The sequence below is a fragment of the Salvelinus sp. IW2-2015 genome, linkage group LG36 (assembly GCF_002910315.2).
Source record: "Salvelinus sp. IW2-2015 linkage group LG36, ASM291031v2, whole genome shotgun sequence".
Lineage (NCBI taxonomy): Eukaryota > Metazoa > Chordata > Actinopteri > Salmoniformes > Salmonidae > Salvelinus > Salvelinus sp. IW2-2015.
The window spans coordinates 38,524,477-38,539,938 of record NC_036875.1 but is presented as its reverse complement, the minus strand read 5'-3'; the positions used below and the strand labels follow the sequence as shown (position 1 = coordinate 38,539,938).

Below are 15,462 nucleotides of genomic sequence, written 5' to 3'. Positions count from 1 at the left end.
AAGAATGATGGGAAATACAATTATTCTCATTATAAATGATCAGTCATATGTGTCACATATCATTGATTCATAGTGGATAATACATGGATTCCATCATTCTGAAGCTAGCCCTCTTCATCTAGGAATGTGCACCATTTTGTTTACGTTTGTCTCTAGAGAATGTGGATAGTTTGACGATTAGTTATGCAGAAAGTACAGAGACCTTCAAATGACCGACAACAAACCGCCTAGAACATGGATCATCAACGGAGGGCCAATTGTTTCTTGAGTGGATGGTCGGGGGACTGGAATGTAATGACAAATCATTTGTAGACTGCAAATTGACTGCAAGAAGCCCAAACAGATATAATCTTTGACTAAAACATAATAATTTCAAACCTTGCTTACATTTGTATACGATCACGTGTCTCTATATTATGCGTGGGAACACATTTCCAAAAATAAAATCACATGGAGTTGATTTCCTGGTGTTGTTCCAGTCTTTTATGTCCAGCACCTAAAATAAAATAAAAAATCACTTTTTTTTTATGTTTATTTATTTTTTGCTCAGAAAACTTGGAGAGGGGGCAAATAAAACCACGCAGGGTCCAAATTCGCACCCCAGGGCACCAGTTCGGGAACCGTGGCCTAGAACTTGTTTTAAGTTATCTGTCCTGGTCCAAGTGGGTACAAGCCTCTTTAATCTCTCATTGTTGGGTTGGAGTCATTTTCAGTTTAGAGGAAATCATCAAGAAATCGCCTCCTTGTTCACATAAAAGATCACAAGCACTTTTTCTTATTTTGTCTGCTTGCCCTTCCTCTAACAATTTACATATTTGTTTTATCTGTTAAGAATAGTGTCAAGAAAACCCAAGAGACAATCCATTAGTGTTTCCTGTTTTCAATTGTTGCTTCAAAGAGCATCAGCACCATATTTGATTATGATGCTGCCAGGCTTTTATATCACATAACGAGCACATATCACTCCTCTCTTCTCACATTCTTATGTTCCCTCTAGTCTTACAGTGCATTCGGGAAAGTATTCAGACCGCTTCCCTTTTTCCACATTTTGTTACGTTACAGCCTTATTATAAAATTGCTTAAATAAATAATTGCACTCATCAATCTACACACAATACAGCATAATGACGAAGCGAAAAAAGGTTTTTATAATTTTTTGCAAATGTAAAAAAAAAAAAAAACAGAAATACCTTATTTACATAAGTATTCAGACCCTTTACTATGAGACTCGAAATTGAGCTCAGGTGAATTCTGTTTCCATCGATCATCCTTGAGATGTTTCTACAACTTCATTAGAGTCCACCTGTTGTAAATTCAATTGATTGGACATGATTTGTAAAGGCACACACCTGTCTATATAAGGCCCCACAGTTGACAGTGTATGTCAGAGCAAAAACTAACCCATGAGTTTGAAGGATTTGTCCGTAGAGCTCCAAGACAGGATTGTGTCAAGGCACAGATCTGGGGAAGGGGACCAAATAATTTCTGCAGCAGTGAAGGTCTCCAAGAACACAGTGGCCTCCATCATTTTTAAATGGAAGAAGTTTGGACCCACCACCAGGCCAAACTGAGCAATCGGGGAGAAGGGTATTTGTCAAGGAGGTGACCATGAACCCGATGGTCACTCTGACAGAGCTCCAGAGTCCCTCTATGGAGATGGGAGAACCTTTTAATCAGAACCTCATGGTAGAGTGCCCAGACGGAAGCCTAAATGCCAAGCGTCACATCTGGAGGAAACCTGGCACCATCCCTACGGTAAAGCATGGTGGTGACAGCAGCATGATGTGGGGATGTTTTTCAGTGGCAGCGACTGAGACTAATGAGGATCGAAGGAAAGATGAATGGAGAAAAGTACAGAGAGAGACTTGATGAAAACCTGTTCCAGATCACTCAGGACCTCAGACTGGGGTGAAGGTTCACCTTCCAACAGGACAACGACCGAAAGCACACTGCCAAGACAACGCAGGAGTGGCTTCAGGACAAGCCTCAAGGCTCCACATCCAACCTGACAGAGCTTGAGAGGATCTGCAGAGAAGAATGGGAGAAATTCCCCAAATACAGGTGTGCCAAGCTTGTAGTGTCATACCCAAGAAGACTCGAGGCTGTAATCACTGCCATAGGTGCTTCAACAAAAACCTGAGTAAACGGTATGAATACTTATGTAAATGTGATATTTCAGATTTTTATTTTTAATAAATTTGCAAAAATTTCTAAAAACCTGTTTTTGCCTTGTCATTATGGGGTATGGTGTGTAGATTGATGAGTGGAAACAAATAATTCAATCCATTTTAGAATAAGGCTGTAATGTAACAAAATGATGAAATAGTCAAGGGATCTGAATACTTTCCGAATCCACAGTATGTTTATCTCTTAGACCACATCTGTCCAATTTATTCCACGGAGGACCGAGTGTCTCTGGGTTTTCCCTCCTCCCTTGTACTTGATTGTTGAATTAAGGTCACTAATTAGTAAAATAACTCCCCTCACATGGATGTCATGGTCTTAATTTAAAGGAAAAACCCACAGACACTAGGCCCTCCATGGAATAAGTTTGACACCTCTTAGACTTTCTCGCTTTCCCTGAGGCCAATTAGTACATTACATCATTGATTCAGTAGTACCTCATTGACCTGCTGAGACCTGCTGCTTTCCACTGCACCTTATTGCCACTCACCATAGCGATGCTGAGAACAGTTTGTTTACAGACTGGAGTGAATGCCAGCATGAGACTCAGCTCCACAGAGAAGTATGTGGTATATGTCTCCTTTTCATAGTCCTCTATTCTCTCTGGCTCCCTCTTCTATTTCCTTTCATTTCTCTCTCTCACTCCTCTCCTCTCTGAACAGTTGCCCGCCCCCAGCTCAACTGTCTCTCTCTCTTTCTCATTAGAGCATATTTCCTCTCATCTTCTCTCCTCTGTGATTGCTGGGGACAGCTTTTTCCCTCGTCAGCTGGATGAGGCTTTGCCCTCAGATTGCAGTCTGGGACCTGTCACTGACCCCCTCCCCCTACCTCCTCCCCTCAGAGAAATGCAGAGGAAGACTGTGTCTACTCTATACACTCTCCAGAGGCCTGCAGTTTTAGTTGCCAAGCGGTAGCTAAGCTGATTATTCAGCTAATTAACCTTTTCACGAGTCTGCTCAATAAGACACACATCAAAAAAGGTGGCTCCAGGTTTTATGAATTGATTTCCAACAACATCATGAGAGAGAAAGAGATGAGAGAGTGACAGCAGGAAGAAGAGACATATGATGAAAGCAGGTAGAAAGGGTGCAGGGTGGAGAGGGGTCCGGCAGCATGCAGGGTGGAGGGGTCCGACAGGGTGCAGGATGCAGGGTGGAGGGGGGTCCGGGACATACAGGATGCAGGGTGGAGAGGGGTCCAGCATGGTGTGGAGGCCCCTCTTGCTAACTCTGTGTGATTCGTTTTCGCTAAGATACGTCAGAGACAGACAGAGTAGCCTTTACATTCTGTTTAAAAACAAGATGAAGAAAGGTTGGAAGATGTGATTATGTGGTTCTAAGCTGTGAGGCTGTAGTGGCCAGGGAATGATATGATACCCAATGAGGGCTCTAAGTACCTAAAGGAAAGGAAAGCAGCGAGGCTCCAATCCCCTCAGAAACATACAGGGTATACTGTAGAATCACTGGGATATCCCCAAGCCTTAACCGCTACGGATTGGAGAAAAAAACATTTAGAAATTCACACATATCACAGATTTTGTGGTGTTATTTGCAGCTCAATTTTTTTTAAACAAATTATAACAATCTAAGCAAGAAGTGAAAATGAGGTAGGTGTCCCTTGCCTTCTCTGCATTGCTCACCTTCCAGTTCTCTTTGTTAAAAGACCTCAAGCAGTTTGCCTACCATGTCCTTGTGCTGCCCACACACTGTCCTTTGTGGCAGTCACATCTGCAATAAGCCTCAAGGTTGTTGTCAACCGTATTGGACTACACAGTCTTTGAAAGCAAGGAGAGCGTTGAGTGCAATCCAATTGACTCCTCTTATTGATCTGCTTAATATTGTACAGTAAATTGTCATACCTTGATTATATAAGCACTTTCTCTCTCCCTCTCTCTCCCCCCTCTCTCTCTTTCTCTAGCTTTCCTTCTCACTCTCTCTTTCTCTAGCTTTCTTTCTCACTCTATCTCTCTCATGTTTAATGTGATAATACAAGTGATCAATTGTTTCCACTTCTGAGGTATGAGGTTTAGTCATGCATAGTAATTAAATCAGGGCCACCTGCTATGTGTGTGGCATATGCCAAACTGCATTACATTTATCTGAAATGTAATTCATGCATTACCTCCCCCTTACATTGTCAAAAACATTATTGTATCTTACATGTAAATTAATCGGATTTCCATTCCATTTAAATTCACATCACACACAACTCTTTAAACACTGTTGGGTACCAGCTACCGGGCGATAGTTGCTAGTCCATTGTCCAATTTTTGTTGAGGATCTATGAGAAAACATGACATGACTGGTTTCAGTTGAGGATAGGTCTAAAGAAAATCTACAACCATCTTCTCTCAACCGTGACCTTCAGTGCAGCCATTTCTATCAGATGCAATATCGTAAGGTACTTCAGTGGAGCATAAACACCTATACAACATAAAACTGGGGTTCTACAGCCATAATAACAGAGGTCAAGGTCATATCCATGGCAACAGCCTTTAGCTGTACAGAGGGTATAAATGGCCCAAATATCTCTTGTGCACCTCTCCTCCACACCTTGACAGGTCATGTGTAGAATATTAGAGGATTGGATTGGCATGTGAATATTGTAGTAATCAAAAACAAAAACATTCCACAACTTGGAATACAATCGTGAGTTATGAAAGCCCCATCCATGTCAGTGCGAGACAGCGAGAGAACTGCCTGTGGACTCAATAACACTGGGGGCAAGCTGCTTAGCATGGCTTTGCAGGCTCTGACACGCGGTGGATCATCGGCTATCTTTAAAACGAGGGCCTATTCTGGCACTGTCAGCCAGGCACCTTTCTCTCAAGGTCTCAGCCCATTCTGAGCAGAGAGAAAACACAGGTTTCCATTTTTTTTTCTGAATAAAATAACTCAACTGAATCAGAATATTCAGCATTCTGTAGAATAACTCAACTGAATCAGAATATACTGTATTCTGTAGAATAACTCAACTGAATCAGAATATACTGTATTATGTAGAATAACTCAACTGAATCAGATTATTCAGTATTCTGTAGAATAACTTAACTGAATCAGAATATACTGTATTCTGTAGAATAACTCAACTGAATCAGAATATTCAGCATTCTGTAGAATAACTCAACTGAATCAGAATATTCAGTATTCTGTAGAATAACTCAACTGAATCAGAATATTCAGTATTCTGTAGAATAACTCAACTGAATCAGAATATTCAGTATTCTGTAGAATAACTTAACTGAATCAGAATATTCAGTATTCTGTAAAATAACTCAACTGAATCAGATTATTCAGTATTCTGTATAATGGTTCTTCTGTGTTGTGTAATACAAAACCATGTTTTACTTTCAGTTCTCTGTCTTAGAATATTACTTTGCCGCACAGATGAAAAGCTGATATAGCTTATGACGTTAACTACTGTAAGGTTTGACGTATCCTGGCCTTTCTGGGGAATTTGCATGTAATTGCAAACACATTTCCACTAAGCTCTCAGCAGCTCACGGTGGCAGCTGCCTCTGCGTCTACCAATCTCACAGGAGTCTATGGCCTTGAGAAAGAAAAAGAAAAATATAATATCAATATTTACTCAAGGGAATTCTTGGTCAACCCAGGCCACTGTTGCTGCATGTCATGAAACCAAATTCCATTTTAATACAGTCAAATGTTCCCTTTTCCATTTTAATATATAGTACCAGTTAGAAGATTGGACACACCTACTCATTCAAGGGTTTTTCTTTATTTGTACTATTTTCTAAATTGTAGAATAATGGTGAAGACATCAAAACTATGAAACAACACATATGGAATCATTTCTTAAGCAAAAAAGTGTTATGAGATTATTTGAAGTAGCCACCCTTTACCTTGATGACAGCTTTGAACACTCTTGGCATTCTCTCAACCAGCTTCATGAGGTAGTCACCTGGGATCCATTTCAACTAACAGGTGTGCCTTGTTAACTTCACTAGGGTAGGGGGCAGCAATCGGAATTTTGGATGAAAAGCGTGCCCAAATTAAACTGCCTGCTACTCAGCCATAAAAGCTAGAATATGCATATTATTAGTAGATTTGGATAGAAAAGACTCTGACGTTTCTAAAACTGTTTGAATTATGTCTGTGAGTATAACGGAACTCATATGGCAGGCGAAAACCTGAGAAAAATCCAACCAGGAAGTGGGAAATCTGACGTTTGTAGTTTTTCAACTCTTGGCCTATCGAATACACAGTGTCTATGGGGTCATATTGCACMTCCTAAGGCTTCCACTAGATGTCAACAGTCTTTAGAACCTTGTTTGATAATTCTACTGTGAAGTGGGGGCGAATGAGAGGGGATTGAGTAAGGTCTCTCCCAGAGTGCTATGAGCTGACCACGCGCGTTCACGTGAGAGTTAGCTTGCGTTCCTTTGCAATTCTAAAGACAAAGGAATTCTCRGGTTGGAACATTATTGAAGATTTATGTTAAAAACATCCTAAAGATTGATTCTATACATCGTTTGACATGTTTCTACGGAATGTAACGGAACTTTTTGACTTTTCGTCTGCACCTAGTGATCGCGCCTCATGAATTTTGATTACTGGGCTAAATGCGAGAACAAAAAAGGAGCTATTTGGACATAAATGATGGACTTTATCGAACCAATCAAACATTTATTGTGGAACTGTGATTCCTGGGAGTGCATTCTGATGAAGATCATCAAAGGTAAGTGTATATTTATAATTCTATTTCTGACTTCTGTTGACTACACAACATTGCGGATATCTGTTTGGGTTGTTTTGGTCTCTGAGAGCTGTACTCAGATTATTGCATGGTGTGCTTTTTTCCGTAAAGTTTWWAAAAAATCTGACACAGCGGTTGATTTAAGGAGAAGTGGATCTAAAATTCCATGCATAACAGTTGTATCTTTTAGCAATGTTTATTATGAGTATTTCTGTAAATTGATGTGGCTCTCTGCAAAATCACCGGATGTTTTGGAACTACTGAACATATCGCGCCAATGTAAACTCAGATTTTTGGATATAAATATGAACTTTACCGAACAAAACATACATGTATTGTGTAACATGAAGTCCTATGAGTGTCATCTGATGAAGATCATCAAAGGCTAGTGATTAATTTTATCTCTATTTCTCCTTTTTGTGACTCCTCTCTTTGGCTGGAAAAATGGCTGTGTTTTTCTGTGACTTGGCTCTGACCTAACACAATCGTTTGGTGTGCTTTCGTTGTAAAGCCTTTTTGAAATCGGACACTGTGGCTGGATTTACATCAAGTGTATCTTTAAAATGGTGTAAAATACTTGTATGTTTGAGGAATTTTAATTATGGGATTTCTGTTGTTTTGAATTTGGCGCCCTGCAGTTTCACTGGCTGTTGACGAGGTGGGACGCTAGTGTCCCACATACCTTAGTGAGGTTAAAGGTTAATTTGTGTAATTTCTTTCCTTCGTAATGCGTTTGAGCCAATCAGTTGTGTTGTGACAAGGTAGGGGTGGTATACAGAAGATTGCCCTATTTGGTAAAAGACCAAGTCCATATTATGGTAAAAACAGCTGAAATAAGCAAAGCGAAATGACACTCCATCATTAATTTAAGACATGAAGGTCAGTCAATCCAGAACATTTCAAGAACTTTTAAAGGTTTTTAAGTTCAGTCGCAAAAACCATCAAGCGCTATGATAAAACTGTCTGTCATGAGGAACGCCACAGGAAAGGAAGACCCAGAGTTAACTCTGCTGCAGAGGATACGTTTATTAGAGATACCAGCCTCAGAAAGTGCGCAAAGTAACAGAGTTCAAGTAACATCTCAACATCAACTGTTCCGAGGAGACTGTGTGAATCAGTCCTTCATGATCGAATTGCTGCAAAGAAAACACTACTAAAGGACACCAATAAGAAAAGACTTGCTTGGGTCAAGAAACACAAGCAATGGACATTAGACTGGTGGAAATCTGTCAAATTTAGATTTGTGGTTCCAACCGCAGTGTCTTTGTGAGACACAGAGTAGGTGAAAGGATGATCTCTGCATGTGTGGTTCCCACCATGAAGCGTGGAGGAGGAGGTGTGATGGTGTGGAGGTGCTTTGCTGGTGACACTGTTGGTGATTTATTTAGAATTCAAGACACCCTTAACCAGCATGGCTACCACAGTATACTGCAGCGATACGCCACCCATCTGGTTTGCCCTTAGTGGGACTATCATTTGTTTTTCAACAGGACAATGACCCAACACACCTCCAGGCTGTGTAAGGGATATTTGACCAAGAAGGAGAGTGATGGAGTGCTGCATCATATGACCTGGCCTCCACAATCCCCCATTCTCAACCCAATTGAGATGGGTTGGGATGAGTTGGACCGCAAGCGTGAAGGAAAAGCAGCCAACAAGCAGCCAATCAGCAGCCAATCAGCATATGTGGGAACCCCTTCAAGACTGTTGGTAAAGCCTTGCAGGTGAAGTTGGTTGAGAGATTTCCAAGAGTGTGCAAAGCTGTCATCAAAGCAAAGGGTGGCTACTTTGAAGAATCTAAAATTTAAAATATACTTTGATTTATTTAACAGTTTTTTGGTTACTACATGATTCCATATGTGTTATTTCATAGTTTTGATGTATTCACTATTATTATACAATGTAGTCAATAGTAAAAATAACAAAAAAACCTGGAATGAGTAGGTGTGTCCAAATATTTCCTTTCACGCAATAGTTTCTCTTGCAAAGTTCCACAAAATGTCCCAGAGAGTTAAATTTGAAACAATTACTTTTCCGATTAAAAACATCTCTTTGACCCTGAGGTGTCTTTTATTTCATTGCCAAAAAAACATTGTTATATCTTCCTATCTGCATAGATTTAAGACAAAGGAAAACTAATGCTGTTGATGCCACACCAACCAAGGTGAAAGAAGAGAAGATACAAAGACATTATAAATAATAAACCACTCATCTTTTGCTGAACTTCCATTGTTATTCAGGAGTAGCTGAATATCTCCTCCATGTATTTACAAGAACATAAATATTTGGCTTGCATACACATTTTCCAGTACTCAGTAGGTTACTATAACCAAATATGAGGCAACCAGGTAAAGTTACAGTAGTTTGTGGATTCATTCATAACTACATCTAACCTTTTAAATCAATGAGTGGGTAAATGAAATCCAACTATTTTCTACACCCATTAAATCCTGAGATTGATTTTCTCCACTGGTTCTACAAATCCCCCACCGGTTTTGATTAGCCTATTACCTGCGTTGTGAGGCACGAAAATCCTCTAGGGATTAATACCTGAAACAGGACCTGATGAGTCATCCTTATAAAACTCCAATTACCATGGCGATTAGATAACGACAACATTGCCAAAAGATAAACAAATGATGACATTAATTGTATCATTCCTTCAGATTGTGGCTTGCACGTTCACTGAATCACATATCCAAATTGAGTTGAGTTATAGGCAAAACCTGCACGAACACTTGTCATGTTCCCCTAATCCATCAGTGTGAGATAAGAGGACTTCCACCAGGCAGAAGGAGATTAAGAGGCCAGGGATCTGAGCGTGTCGGCTTCATCTTCCACTGATACAGCCTTGCCCGCCAGGCCCCAATAAGAGCAGTGAGAGGGGTGGAGCTAGCCCTAACTGCCAGACCCCAATAAGAGCAGTGAGAGGGGTGGAGCTAGCCCTGCCTGCCAGGCCCCAATAAGAGCAGTGAGCGGGGTGGAGCTAGCCCTGCCTGCCAGGCCCCAATAAGGGCAGTGAGAGGGGTGGAGCTAGCCCTGCCTGCCAGGCCCCAATAAGGGCAGTGAGAGGGTGAGCTAGCCCTGCCTGCCCCCCCCCCCCCCCCCTGCCCCAATAAGGCAGTGAAGGGTGGAGCAGCCCTGCCTGCCAGGCCCCAATAAGGCAGTGAGAGGGGGAGCTAGCCCTGCCTGCCAGGCCCCAATAAGGCAGTGAGAGGGGAGCTAGCCCTGCCTGCCAGCCCCAATAAGGGCAGTGAGAGGGTAGAGCTAGCCCTGCCTGCCAGGCCCCAATAAGGGCAGTGAGGGGTAGAGCTAGCCCTGCCTGCCAGCCCCAATAAGAGCAGTGAGAGGGGTGGAGCTAGCCCTGCCTGCCAGGCCCCAATAAGGGCAGTGAGAGGGTAGAGCTAGCCCTGCGCTGCCAGGCCCCAATAAGGGCAGTGAGAGGGGTAGAGCTAGCCCTGCCTGCCAGGCCCCAATAAGAGCAGTGAGAGGGTGGAGCACCCTGCCTGCCAGGCCCCAAAAGGCAGTGAGAGGGTGGAGCTAGCCCTGCCTGCCAGGCCCCAATAAGGGCAGTGAGAGGGGTGAGCTAGCCTGCCTGCCAGCCCAATAAGGGCAGTGAGAGGGTAGAGCTAGCCCTGCCTGCCAGGCCCAATAAGGGCAGTGAGAGGGTAGAGCTAGCCCTGCTCGCCAGCCCAATAAGAGCAGTGAGAGGGTGAGCTAGCCCTGCCTGCCAGGCCCCAATAAGGGCAGTGAGAGGGTAGAGCTAGCCCTGCCTGCCAGGCCCCAATAAGGGCAGTGAGAGGGGAGCTAGCCCTGCCGCCAGGCCCCAATAAGGCAGTGAGAGGGGGAGCTAGCCCTGCCTGCCAGGCCCCAATAAGGGCAGTGAGAGGGGTGGAGCTAGCCCTGCCTGCCAGGCCCCAATAAGGGCAGTGAGAGGGGTGGAGCACCTTCACTGCACCACAACTCTTCTTTGTTTTTCCACAGAGCAGTGATCACTCCTGGATCATCATTCTGTGGCTGCTAAAGAGGATCCCAGGCCATAATAAGAACTGGCAACATCTTGCTTACAATAATCACTGTAGTCTGTCCATCAGTGACTCATTTATGGATTTCTCTTTACATAATTTTTCTTTGTGGATGCAAAGAATCTGCAGTGTCTAATGACCATGTATTTGGTAGACAACGACATCATGTAAAAAAACAGACAGCAGCAATAAGCCTGTTTGCGCTACTTTGGCTGACTGATCTTATCTGACCTGATTTGACGGCAGTAAAATCACTCGCCAGAAGGTGTCTCTGACGCTAACTGGTTCAATACGTTTTTTAAGACCCAGATACGGTCGGGCAGTGAGATACACTACATGGCCAAAATCATGTGGACACCTGCTCGTTCTAACAGCTTATTCCAAAAATCATGGGAATTAATATGGAGTTGGAACCCCCTTTGCTGCTATAACAGCCTCCACTCTTCTGGGAAGGCTTTCCACTAGATGTTGGAACATTGCTGTGGGGACTTACTTCCATTGAGCCATAAGAGCATTAGTGAGGTTGGATACTGATTTTGGGCAATTAGGCCTGGCTCGCAGTCGGCATTCCAATTCATCCCAAAGTTGTTCGATGGGGTTGAGGTCAGGGCAATGTGCTGAAACAGGAAAGGGCATTCCCCAAACTGTTGCCACAAAGTTGGAAGCACAGAAATGTCTAGAAGGTCATTGTATGCTGTAGCGTTAAGATTTCCCTTCATTGGAAATAAGAGGCCTAGCCCGAACCATGAAAAACAGCCCCAGACAATTAATGCTATTCCACCAAACGTAACAGTTGGCACTATGCATTGAGGCAGGAAGCGTTCTCCTGGCTTCCGCCAAACCCAGATTCGTCTGGGTGGCTATGGGGAGGGAAGCTGAGTGATTAATCACTTCAGAGAACACGTTTCCACTGCTCCAGAGTCCAATGGCGGCGAGCTTTACACCACTCTAGCCGATGCTTGGCATTGCGCATGGTGATCTTAGGCTTGTGTGCGGCTGCTCTGCCATGGAAACCCATTTTATGACTCTCCCAATGACAAGTAATTGTGCTGACATTGCTTCCAGAGGCTGTTTGGAACTCGGTAGTGAGTATTGCAACCGAGGACAGACGATTTTTACGCACAACACACTTTAGCACTCATAGGTCCCATTCTGTGAGCTTGTGTGGTCAACCACTTCGCGGCTGAGCCGTTGTTGCTCCTTGACGTTTCCACTTCACAATAGCAGCTCTAGCAGGGTATACATTTGATGAACTGACTTGATGGAAAGGTGGCATCCTACGACGGTGCCACACTGAAAGTCACTGAGCTCTTCGTAAGGCCATTCTACTGCCATTGTTTGTATATGGAGATTGCATGGCTGTGTGCTCGATTTTATACACCTGTCAGCAATGGGCGTGGCTGAAATAGCCGAATCCACTAATTTGAAGTGGTGTCCTGCCAATGTACATTACGAACATCACTACAGCAAATTCCAATGTGCTCTGAAGAGATTTTGATGTTGACGTTCTCTTCTTTATTCTGTGGTATGCTGCAGGCTACTGTGCATGTTGGCTGTTTGCTTTCTCTCCTTGCCTATCTCACTCTCTGCCCCTTCTTCTCCCTTTGCTACTCTCTAAGCAGACATGTAAAACCCTGCAGAGCATCTTTACATCAATATTATGTATGGTAAGAGGATCAAGGTTTAAAGATGTAGGGTTCTTGCGTCATCAGGAATGCTTAACATTTAACTTTAAATAGATTGGTACTTGCTATTGTTCTATGATCATCAAGCACTAGCAAACCAGCAGACGTGGGACAGCATGTAGGCCTACAGTTGACCTTGATGGATTACCTAGCTAACAACTTTAGCAAGACTTTACTATTCCTATTACACAAGTGGAATAGGGAACAGTTTCTATTCCACTTGTGTAATAACAAAAAGCATTGTTCATAAAATGTTGTTACAATAGTAATTACAATGTAACTACACAGGTATAAAAGCAACTTAACAGCATCAACAACAACACATTCCACTGTGTCAAACCACATGGTTAAACACTCAATCCCGCCCCTGTGGCGTAAGTCGTCAGGCAGGGAATAGAACAGAGTCGCGACTGCAGTGGTCGCTCAAATTGTCGGTGGTCGCATAATTACATTTCCCTGCAGTCAGCAGATTAAGTCTGCTTGCTACTGTTGGAAAGAGGCTGGCTGATGGAGGAAGGCTGGTGGATGGAGTGAGGCTGGCTGATGGAGGAAGGTTGGCTGATGGAGGGAGGCTTTCTGATGGGGGAAGGATGGCTGATGGAGGGAGGGAGGCTGGCTGGCTGATCGAAGGAGGCTGGCTGACAGAGGGAGGGAGGCTGGCTGATGGAGAAAGGCTGGCTGATGAAGGAAGGCTGGTTGATGGAGGGAGGCTGGCTGATGGAGGGAGGCTAGCTGATGCAGGAAGTCTGGCTGATGGAGGGAGGGAGGCTGATGGAGAGAGGCTGAAGCATTGTACTGTAATAGAAGGTTTTAGGCAGCAGAACTTGGCTGGGCAGCACTGGGCTGTGCTATTCTCCTCTGCATGTTTGACCTGGAAAAGGAGGCTTGGTATTAATCTAAATCCAAAATTACAATCCCTTCTCTGAATAAAGGCTAATGAGAGGTTTCGCTCTACTCTATTCTGACTGTTGGATTTTAGCCAGAAAGGGAGTTGTTGAGTTGACATAATCCCGAAAAGCAAACAGATTAAGTGGGTTGATAGCTGAACAGGAATTTGATGGATTACTTATGACCATCTTCAGATACAGTATAAGTAGCCTACTCCACCTGAGATGTGATTTTACAGTAGTTGCCGCCAAGTCAAGTTCTGATGCAGTCAAACAAATCCCTGAAAACATAATCCCAAATACAGTCTGATAGCCTAAAAAGAGCTGTCTGAAGTATAATAGGCATATTCCTGAGGGCAAGCCATGGTTATATGAACTCACCAGTAATGAACCAAATACAGACAAAAGGGTACAGAGACTTCAGGTCATTTGTGAGCTGAACCCTAAATAGATATACCGATCTTAATTTCAGCCAGTTTCGAACAGCAGGACAGTAATCCTGCAGCAACAGGAAATGTGAATTATTATGTGGATTATAATTAAAGGACATTGTTGTCGGGGTTGATACGTTTTCCCTAAGGGAAAACCAAGTCTGATATTTCAAAGTGGAAATTACAAACTTCAGAAGCTTTTTTAAACCTCAAATACACTACAAGTTTAACATTTCCTGCAACAGGGTCAATGGTCAATGTAGATCATACACCTATACTAAATGAGTCATTGAGATACAGTAGCATATATACATCATCTTCTGGGGTTGAGTCAATAGGGCATCCTCAATCCCCTCCCCACAAATATGTATAATAACCTCATGTTACATAAGATTGGTAACATACAGAGAAACCAGTCATGTTTGTTTCATGACAGCTCACCAAATCATGTTCTATTGGCTGCACAGGGATATTTCAGATGGTATACAATGGTAAACACAGGTACAGGCTACAATGACTCACGATGATATGCCAACTACACAGTTTTTTACATTATATTACTGGCCTACATTCAACTAGGAGAATATTACCAAGTAGTTTAAGTGGCTGAAATAAATGTTGTTTAATAAATGTTATGTCCAATTTTTTTTAACCAATGTTAGCCCATTACTGTCTTTGGCCCCAGCTCCCTTATCTGTGAAACATGTCCTGATGACTCCTGATTTTCATGTCATCTGTCTGACACTGCCTTAAAATAACACATCCTCAACTCTCTGTGCTCATTAGCAAGCTTCACCACACAAACATAATTGGCCTACAATGAAACCAGACTCATTTACGTAACAAATTGCCCTATTTTCCCAGGATAGCTGAGTTTCAAACTGTCGTTGTTTTTCTTCTCTTCTACAGCCTATATGCCAACTTGGGATTTCGATACTTAACATTTACATCAGTTCACCCAAACTCAGCAGCCAGGTCACACCAGATTTACTGCTATATTAGAAGTTTGTCCAGGTCCCCAGGCAATTTCAACAGGCGCCGTTGCAACATAACAGGCCTACTTTACTGTTAAAATGGCGCCGGAAGAAATGGCAGCAGTTTTACGGGAACCCAACCAATTGTGCTATTATGTGTTTTTTTTGCATTATTTGTAGCTTATTTTGTACATAATGTTTCTGCAACCGTATCTTACGGATTAGACAAAGATTTTTTCTTCAACAAGCAGGACGCACACGACATTCTCCGAACACCCGACAAGGCCAACATCGCAGTTATTGGCAAGAGGAAGAGACGCAGGTGCAGAGGACACAGAGCGGGTGCCTCGTAAGGATTCACAGAAGGCGAGTGGGAAAGCTACCGTTACCGTCAATATTACTTGCCAACATGCAATCATTGGACAATAAATTAGACGAGGTACAATCACGAATAACCTACCAACGGGACATCAAAAACTGTCATATCTTATGTTTCACGGAATCATGGCTGAATGATGACATGGATATTCAGCTAGCAGGATATACGCTGCACCGGCAAG

The 15,462-nt window shown here is 42.9% G+C and overlaps 1 pseudogene; it reads right to left on the bottom strand.

Annotated features, from left to right (window-relative positions):
- LOC111959768 (contactin-associated protein-like 5) overlaps window positions 1–15,462 on the bottom strand; it is a 155,476-nt pseudogene that overhangs the window by 90,946 nt on the left and 49,068 nt on the right.